The sequence below is a fragment of the Chelonia mydas genome, chromosome 9 (assembly GCF_015237465.2).
Source record: "Chelonia mydas isolate rCheMyd1 chromosome 9, rCheMyd1.pri.v2, whole genome shotgun sequence".
In the NCBI taxonomy this organism is placed as follows: domain Eukaryota; kingdom Metazoa; phylum Chordata; order Testudines; family Cheloniidae; genus Chelonia; species Chelonia mydas.
In genome coordinates this window covers 74351718-74360085 of record NC_057855.1, presented here as the reverse complement: position 1 = coordinate 74360085, position 8368 = coordinate 74351718, and positions in this window count along the sequence as shown.

Below are 8368 nucleotides of genomic sequence, written 5' to 3'. Positions count from 1 at the left end.
TAAATTTGGCATGCTAGGTATATGTTTCTAGCTGACTTCTAGAAAACTGCAAAAACAATTTAGGCATTTCTCAGAATCAGGCTAGGGAAAAATACATTCCTTTTGCCCATGTTAAAAAAATTCTTATATCTTTTTAATTGAGAAGATCTATGCATGCCCCATACATCGGAACAGGAAGGTGACCTTTGGCAGGGGGATTGCTCTGATGTTAGGGATGGCCTTCTGCTGTCCCCATGAAAATCTGATGAAATTTGGTCAAAGTATGAGCTTCTGAAAATCTCAATTTGCACATGCTCAGAAGACACTTTCTAGTTTGGCAGCTAAATTCTCTGAAGATTCTATCTGAACTGAGGATGCTCCTTCTGAAGGTTGTGGGGGCTGAGCAGGATTTTCCCTGCTGTGGCACTGGGCACAGGAGCTGAGTGCAGGGAGATTCTCTCTTGTGCTCTCACTGATTCCGCTGGTGCCCAGGGAGTGGGGAGGAGAAGGAGGAAACTGCTTGACAGAATGGTGAGGAGCCAGGATGGGGGGACTGCAAAGGGTATGTGACGGGATCCCCCGGGGTACAACCTGGAACTGGGGTACTGCTCTGCCCTCTTAACTCTCCAGCCTGGGCTGTCTCTCTCAATGTTTTGCTAGTGAGAAGCAGCAAACCCCTCCAGGTGCTGTTATCACTCATGCTCCCTGAGCTACTCGTGAATCACACAGAGAAAGGTATCACTAAATCTCCCCAGCCCTGTACCCCAGAAGCCTGGCCAGTGTAAGTTCATTACCCAATCCGCCCCTCCCTCGATGTAGAGAGAGCACATGCTAGTCTTTGTAAACTGAGCAGAGATTTCCCAATCACTTCAATCAAAACACACAGTTTTAGGTTAAACATATAACAGATTTATTAACTACAGAAAGATAGATGTTAAGTGGTAGGCAGAGATAGTTACCAAAGAAAATAAAAAGGTAAGCATGCAGTCTAAATCTTAAACTTTATTAGTCTAGGCAGTATTTGGACCAAGCAGTTTTTCTCACCCCACTGGATGTTTCAGGTTGGTTACAGTTCTTAATATACAGGCTTCCCCTTTAAGCCTGGGACCAGTCTCCTCAGTTCAAGTCTCTGTTTTCCAGCGTTCTTGTTGCTTCCAGTGTAGGAGGGGAGGAGAAAGGTAAAGACATGATGCCGCTGTCCCTTATTTTATATCCTCAGTCCATGTGCCTGGAAAACACTAACCCAGACATGTCCTGGTGTGCTCTGCTGGGTCACAGGGTTGAGCAATCCTCCATTGTGTGATGCTTGCACAACTCTTTTACAGCATTGTAAATCCCTTGATTACAACTCCCCTGCTGATTAATGGTCGTTTACCACCCTCCTGGGAGTGGGTTACCTCCTTTGTTGTCACTGGAGAACTAGCAGTGGAGACTCTCAAACTACAACATATTTCAGTAACAATCATACAGCAAAATCTCATAACTTCCTACACACTAATGATATACATATTTTGACAGAACATTGGGTTTCAGCAGATCATGACTTTTCATTTGATGTCTTACATGGCATGCTTTTTATGAAATATATGTTGGGTGAATACGGGGTTCCAGGGTACGGCTTTGAGGTACAGAGTGCCATAGGTGGAGACTGGGATGAGGAACTGGAGGTAGGGTATCTGAGACAAGGAGCTGGGGAATTGTTTTGAGGGGCTGACGGGGTTGTAGAACGAAATTGGGATTTGGACATGCAGAGGCTGGACAAGCTAGGGGCAGAAGAGGTCGGGCATTGAGGGTACAGGGGTAGAAGGATCTGTAACCAGTAGAACACCCTCCCCATAGAACCTGGAATAAAACCCAGTATTCCTGGGCCTCAACATTCATCTGTTGTCAGCAAACAGCTGTGAAACCAACCGAAGGGAGTTAAATACTCAACTTCCACTGAATTCCAGTGAGATTTGGGCACCTGTTTCCTTTAGGTGTCTTGAAAACTTCAGTCCTGCTGTTTATGTTCCTCACCTTAATACCATACTTTCTGTCTTAGGTATGTCTACACTGCAGTTAAAGGTGTGATTGCCACATGAGTAGACATGTGTGACAGATATTAAAACCGCATACAGTATTTTTCGGGCAACATATTGTATGAAGTTTATGTATCACAGTGGGCCAGAGATTGTATGTATGGTTGTGCTCTGTTCCATGGGGGAGGGTTATTGCAACTCCTTCAAGAATCAAAAACAGTAGGGGGTGCTTGAGGTGAATCACTTAGGTTTTAAACACCTCCAGAGAATTACCACCCCCAGAGAATCTTGCATATACTCGTTCAAACTAGGTTTTCCAGAGAGCAACAGACAAAGAAAGGGCTTTGGCATAAAAAGGCTTCATTCAAATTGACTCAGGACCTTCTTTCTTATCCAGCAAACAGACAGGACCTTCTGTCTTAAGCAGGATAACAACCCTTGCAGAAGGATTGAAAAGACTTTGGCCTATTAGGGCCCCATAAGATTGATGGGTGACCTCTGATAAGCTGCTTGCATGCATATAGGAACTTCTGGTTTTTTACACGTTTTCTCTATAATGCTTTTGCCTTAAGAATAAATGGGCTTATTTAGAAAGAGCTGTGTAGTAATTTGTGATTACTGGCAATAACCTCAGAGAGAAAGCAAAGCACAGGCCTGCCCTTTTGGCAAACTGGCTTGCTGGGGATATCACAATGTAAGGCTGGGAGATGTGCAGCCTTAAAACCTACTCAGAAAGGAGACAGACCTGGGTCTCTGCCCAAGAAAGGTGACATCTGGGAACCAGAAATCTTATGTGGGTGCCCTTGAGTGACCATGTAGAGGGAAGACTTGTGCAGTTACCCTGAAACTGTGACAATATAAATATATATATTAGTCTTGCCGGTAATACTGAATCTCAGCTGAACTCATCAATGTGGTGTAATGGGGTATCCAAACTCCACACTGGGCTGAAAGAGGTTAAAGGACAGTACTGGGCCCAAGTAGCCCCACCCCTCCATCCCTGCAGACCATGCTCCAACTGGAGAAGAGGTTGAAAAGGGAGCAACCCCATTTAGAAGGGGGAGGTTGAGGAACAGGACAGACTTATCCTGAAGGCTCCTGAGAAGGGTGCTGGAGAAGCCTCCCTGAAGGAGTATGACTGTATGCTGAGTCCATTTGGGGTAATGGTTTGGTTACCTTTTCCTTTTCTTTTCACTGTATCTGGGACTGACCACTAAGAGAGGAAAGCAGCAGCAAGAAGTGACCAAGGGGAGGTAACTCAGAGGGCACCTTTGGGGGCCAGGCACTGTTGACCCTCTTAGGGCCCTGGGTCGGAGCCTAGTGGAGTGGGTGGGCTCAGGCTCCCCTACCACTGCCCTTACTACAGGAGGGACTTGAATCACCTATACTGCTCACTGTACCTCTGAGTAGAGGTGAGCCAGCACTGTGAGACTGACTCTCTGGGAGAGGGTAGTAGGTGAGCTTACCACTAGGCAATCTTAACCCACAAGGACCCTATTACAGGGGATGTTATGGGGCCCTGAAAGAAGGTAGATGTTTAGATATAAGAGAGCAGTAAAATCACAGCAATATGGTAAGTGCCTGACTGTATGTACAGAATTCAGTTCTTACAGAGGAAAGATAGTGAGTGGGCTGTGACTGAAAAAGCAAGAGACCTTCTATCTTCTATGAAGAAACTGACAGCAAAGACAGCTGATAGAATCTAGCAAATTAATATCTCCTGGAATTATATTATATATGGAATCATATTATATATATGGAATTATATATAATATAAATAAAATCAACAAGTAGACTCCTCCACATCAAGGGCCTAGTCAAGCACTCCTTTCCTACTCAAAACTCCCACTGACTCTATTTGGAGTTCAGGGAGCACAAGGAATGTAGGATCAGGCCCCTAGCTTCTTAGCGCCTAACAGAAGAGAACATTGCTCTTCCCGTACATTGCTTTCATAGCATTCTAACATTGCTCTTCCTGTACATTGCCCCTAAATTCACATACCCTCACAATCACTTTCTCAACTTGAATAGTTAAATCAGGTCAGGGGTCTGGTGAGAGTGAGAGGTATAATTAAATTCTTGCAGAGTCCAGATGTATTCTGGGAAGTTGTTCGGTACAGGTGCAGAGAATGTGTTTACTGATGGTGAGAGGAAAAAAATAGGTGCAGTGGGAAAGTCACCCACATCTGCACCCAACCTTGTGAAGGGCTGTCCTGTGCCATTTGGGCGGCCATGACCTAACCTTTTACCTGTGTAGTTATAGTTCAAACCAAAGACTTAAAAGAAATTAATTGGCTACAGTTCTAGCTCAGGGATACTGGGAATATGAAGACTGAGGGCCAGATTGATCGGTTACATCTTTATAAATTCAGAACAAGCTCACTGACTTCAAGCATAAATGAGATCAGAATTTGGCCCTCAGAAATGCAAAGGGAGAAAGCCACCTTAAAGGATAAATAAAGCTCTGTGGTCCTGGTCCTGCTGCAGTGAAGTCAGTGGGAATGTTAACACTGATGTTAATGGGAGCAGAAACAGCCACTAAGTGCATTGAGCTGTAACAGACGGAGAAATCTGCAGATATCTGCCTACTCTGATAATTATTCAAGGAATCAGGTAGAAGAAGAGTAGGTAATTTGGGAATTACTATACTCAAGGGGAAAATATTTTTTTCCGCTAATCTATTTTGCCTCTTTTCACAATGCCTGTTTTAGTAACGTAATCAAGGGGCTGTATAAATGCATATTCTTACTACTTATGACTGTGGAGCGTATGTTCCACTTTGATTCTGTGCATTTTGACATGTGGCAAAGGATTATCTGTATTGTTTTTTCCCCAGTATGCGTTAAACTACATTTAATCCACATTTTCAACTGAAAACTCATCTCCGTGCTTAGTAAGTGCATCCTCACAGCAGAATACTTTGAGTTGGGGAAAGCATAGTATTTCCTGACTGGCAGTTATGCACGTGCCAGAAAATCTGAAACCCAATGGGAAATGCAGGAAAGGATTTCTCCACTTTGAGTTCCAGTCCTCACGCCCAAACCCATCCAGAAACACTCCTCAGGCACTGTGACCTGAACCCTGGAGGATGTTAGGTGCTAAGGCTCTTTAGGAAATCCCACTCAGTGCCTACCTGCAACTTTCAACACCTACATACCCTCAAAAACCATGCCCATAGTGGCTGCTCTTGTCCCAACACCAACGAGGGCCTGTGGAATAGAGTTTTCAAGGAAAGTCGTGGGAGCCCCATCTCTTGAGATGATAGCCAGGAGGAAAATATTCAGCAGATAATTTTTGAAAAATAATATATTTGCGTATTTGTATTCAGTAAATTACCTGAGGATAATTTCTTTCCATTTTTCCTGGATCCACAGATTTTAAGGACAGAAGGAAAGGACCATTTAGTCCAGTGGTTTTCAACCTGTGATTCATGGATCCCTAGGGGTCTGCAGACTATGTCTAGGGGGTCTGCGAAAGGTTGTCATTACCATAAAACAGTGGTATTCAACCCGTGGTCAGCAGACCCTTGAGGGGCCCCAGACTATGTCTAAGATTTTCAAAGGGGCCACATATCCATTCAAAATTTTTTAGGGGTCTGCACATGAAAAAAGGTTGAAAACCACTGATCTAGTCTGATTTATATAATACATTTGCCGAGCTTTACTTGACACAAGATTAAACTAGATAAAGCACTAGACATTGCATTAGAGGCCAATCCTGCCTTGAGTACGGGATGGGCTTTCTATCATTGTAACTCCATTGACACAGAAGACTTGGGTGCAGTGCTCTTCTTACAGTCTACCTTTGTCATTATTAACACCTAAATGGAAACCTCTCTGTAATTTCTCTCTGTGAATCCTGTTTATTTGTATGTACTCTTTTGTGAAGGAAATGCATGACATACAATGCTTAATGGAAAGCATGACTCTTGTGTACTGAGATGTCCTTTGCAGTTTAGCTTTCGTGTCTGGATAATGAGGAAATCATGTGAAATGATTCATACTGAAGCCATAAACTGGAAGGAATTTGAAATGAAATCAATACAAGAGCAATTTTGAGGAATAGCAAACTGATAATAGAAGCAAGCTGAAGGAGCAGAATTATTTATTTCTGTTCCAAATTAACTTTTATTATTACATTGAGTTCATATGAGAATAAAATAATAATAATAAAGTGTTTTTCTGTAGCACCTTTCAGTTAAGGATTTCAAAGTCTTTTACAACATCAAATAATTACAACATCCATTCCATTCCCCTTAGAGTGCAGGATCCCTACAATAAAAGTTACCCACCTATACAAGGTACAAACTTGAGAGTAACATTTAGGTATCCTGAATTTTTTCTAAACCAGAGAAAAATTATAGGAGTTCAGCTGTGTCTTCAGTGCTTGTATTTGCAAATTTAATACAGAAGCCTGGAGAATTTCCACAGATGAATATTATTATTAGCTGGCCAATGCACTGATAGGGATCAGGACAGAGCCATGGGAAGTCAAAGCTGCTTTCTGTATTTAGGTTCAGTCCCTCGTTAAAGTTCCCCCTTCTGGAGGGAATGAGAAAAAGTGCACCTCTCCCAAATGCCTCCCAGTTATGTAAAACAAAACATGTCGCTCTCAATTCTGACCAACACCCTATGCAATTCTACGGGGGAGCAATGGGGTAAGTCAGCAGAAGCTGGCTCATGTTCTTTTAGATATTCTATGCAGTTTAGCCACAAAGGGATCATTAGTCAAACAGTGTGATTGCTAACTTTTATTTTCCCTTACTGTTGGACTCCATATCATGGACTGAGTATCTGTGAATTACCAACAGGAAATCAATTTGAATCCTATGGAAATAGTAATTCTGGTATGAAAGTAAACTTGTGCTTATTGAAGCTGAGGATCTTAACTTTATATGAATCATTATGAATTGCTAATTAAGCTACAATGAGCTTCCATACTTTTGTATTAGTGTTTTCTACAAGGTCTTCAGGTCTTATTGTTTCCATAATGTTACAAGTTCTGAATAGATTTTGTAAGCTTCAAGTCACTGTATGCAATTGGAATTCCTTGTATGGTATTCATTCAGTGCTTTGTTTTTACCTATTGGATCTGCTTTATAAATTATTATATTGATCCCTTGAAAATTATTAACAATTAAACTAGTTTGAGTGTGAGTGCTCGGAAGATGTGGTAGTTCACTGTTCTCAAAGGGTGGACGGTGAGGTCCTAACACTGGTTACAGAAGTATAGCAATTCTTTCTGATTGTTCTGTTTTGCATTAAGGGATTTACCAGTGTTTCCTCTGGAATGTGGAAATTCACTCATTATGTAAAGCTGCTACTAATGCAAGCTGGGCTAATGTAATCTTTGACCTTGAAATCCCACTTTGAAAACTTTTTTATTTTGTGCAACAGTATGATTACCTAATATCCTGTGCTATTATTGTCTAGTGGTTAGAGCAGAGGAATGGAATCATTTCTGCTTTTCGTTGCCAGATTTACAAATGACACTCTGCAACCTTGGACATTTTATTTATTTAACCTCTTTGCACCTCAGTTTATAGCTTCCTATAGAATGGATATAAAATTACCTGCCTCTCAAGCCTGGTCTACACTATGAGGTTAGGTGGAATTTAGCCACATTAGGTCGATTTTATAATGAATGCATCTACACAACCAACCCCCTTCCACCGACCTAAAGGCCTCTTAAAATTGACTGCTGTACTCTTCCCTGACGAGGGGAGTAGTGCTAAAATCGAACTTCCTGGGTCGAATTTGGGGTAGTGTAGACACTGTGCTGTGTAATTTGATGGTATTGGCCTCTGGGCACTGTCCCAGAGTGCTCCAGTGTGACTGCTCTGGACAGCACTTTCAACTCCGATGCATTAGGCAGGTACACAGGAAAAGCACCGGGAACTTTTGAATTTCATTTCCTGTTTGGTCAGCATGGCGAGCTCAGCAGAACAGGTGATCATGCAGTCCCAGATTCGCAAACGAGTTCCAGCATGGAGCGAACGGGAGACTCTGGATCTGATTGCAGCATGGGGAGAAGATTCTGTGCAGGCAGAACTCTGATCCAGCAGAAGAAATGCTGATATATATGCCAAAATTGCACAAGGCATTGTGAAGGGAGGCTACACCAGGAATGCACAGCAGTGCTGCATGAAAATTAAGGAGCTCAGGCAAGCCTACCAAAAGACAAAGGAGGCAAATGGTCGCTCCGGGTCAGAGCCCCAGACATGCCGCTTCTATGATCAGCTGCATGCCAGTCTAGAGGGGGACCCTACCAGTACCCCAATACTCTCCGTGGATACCTGCAAGGTGGCAGCCTCATGCAACACAGATGAGGATTTTGTGGAGGAGGAAGAGAATGCGCAGCAGGCAAATGGA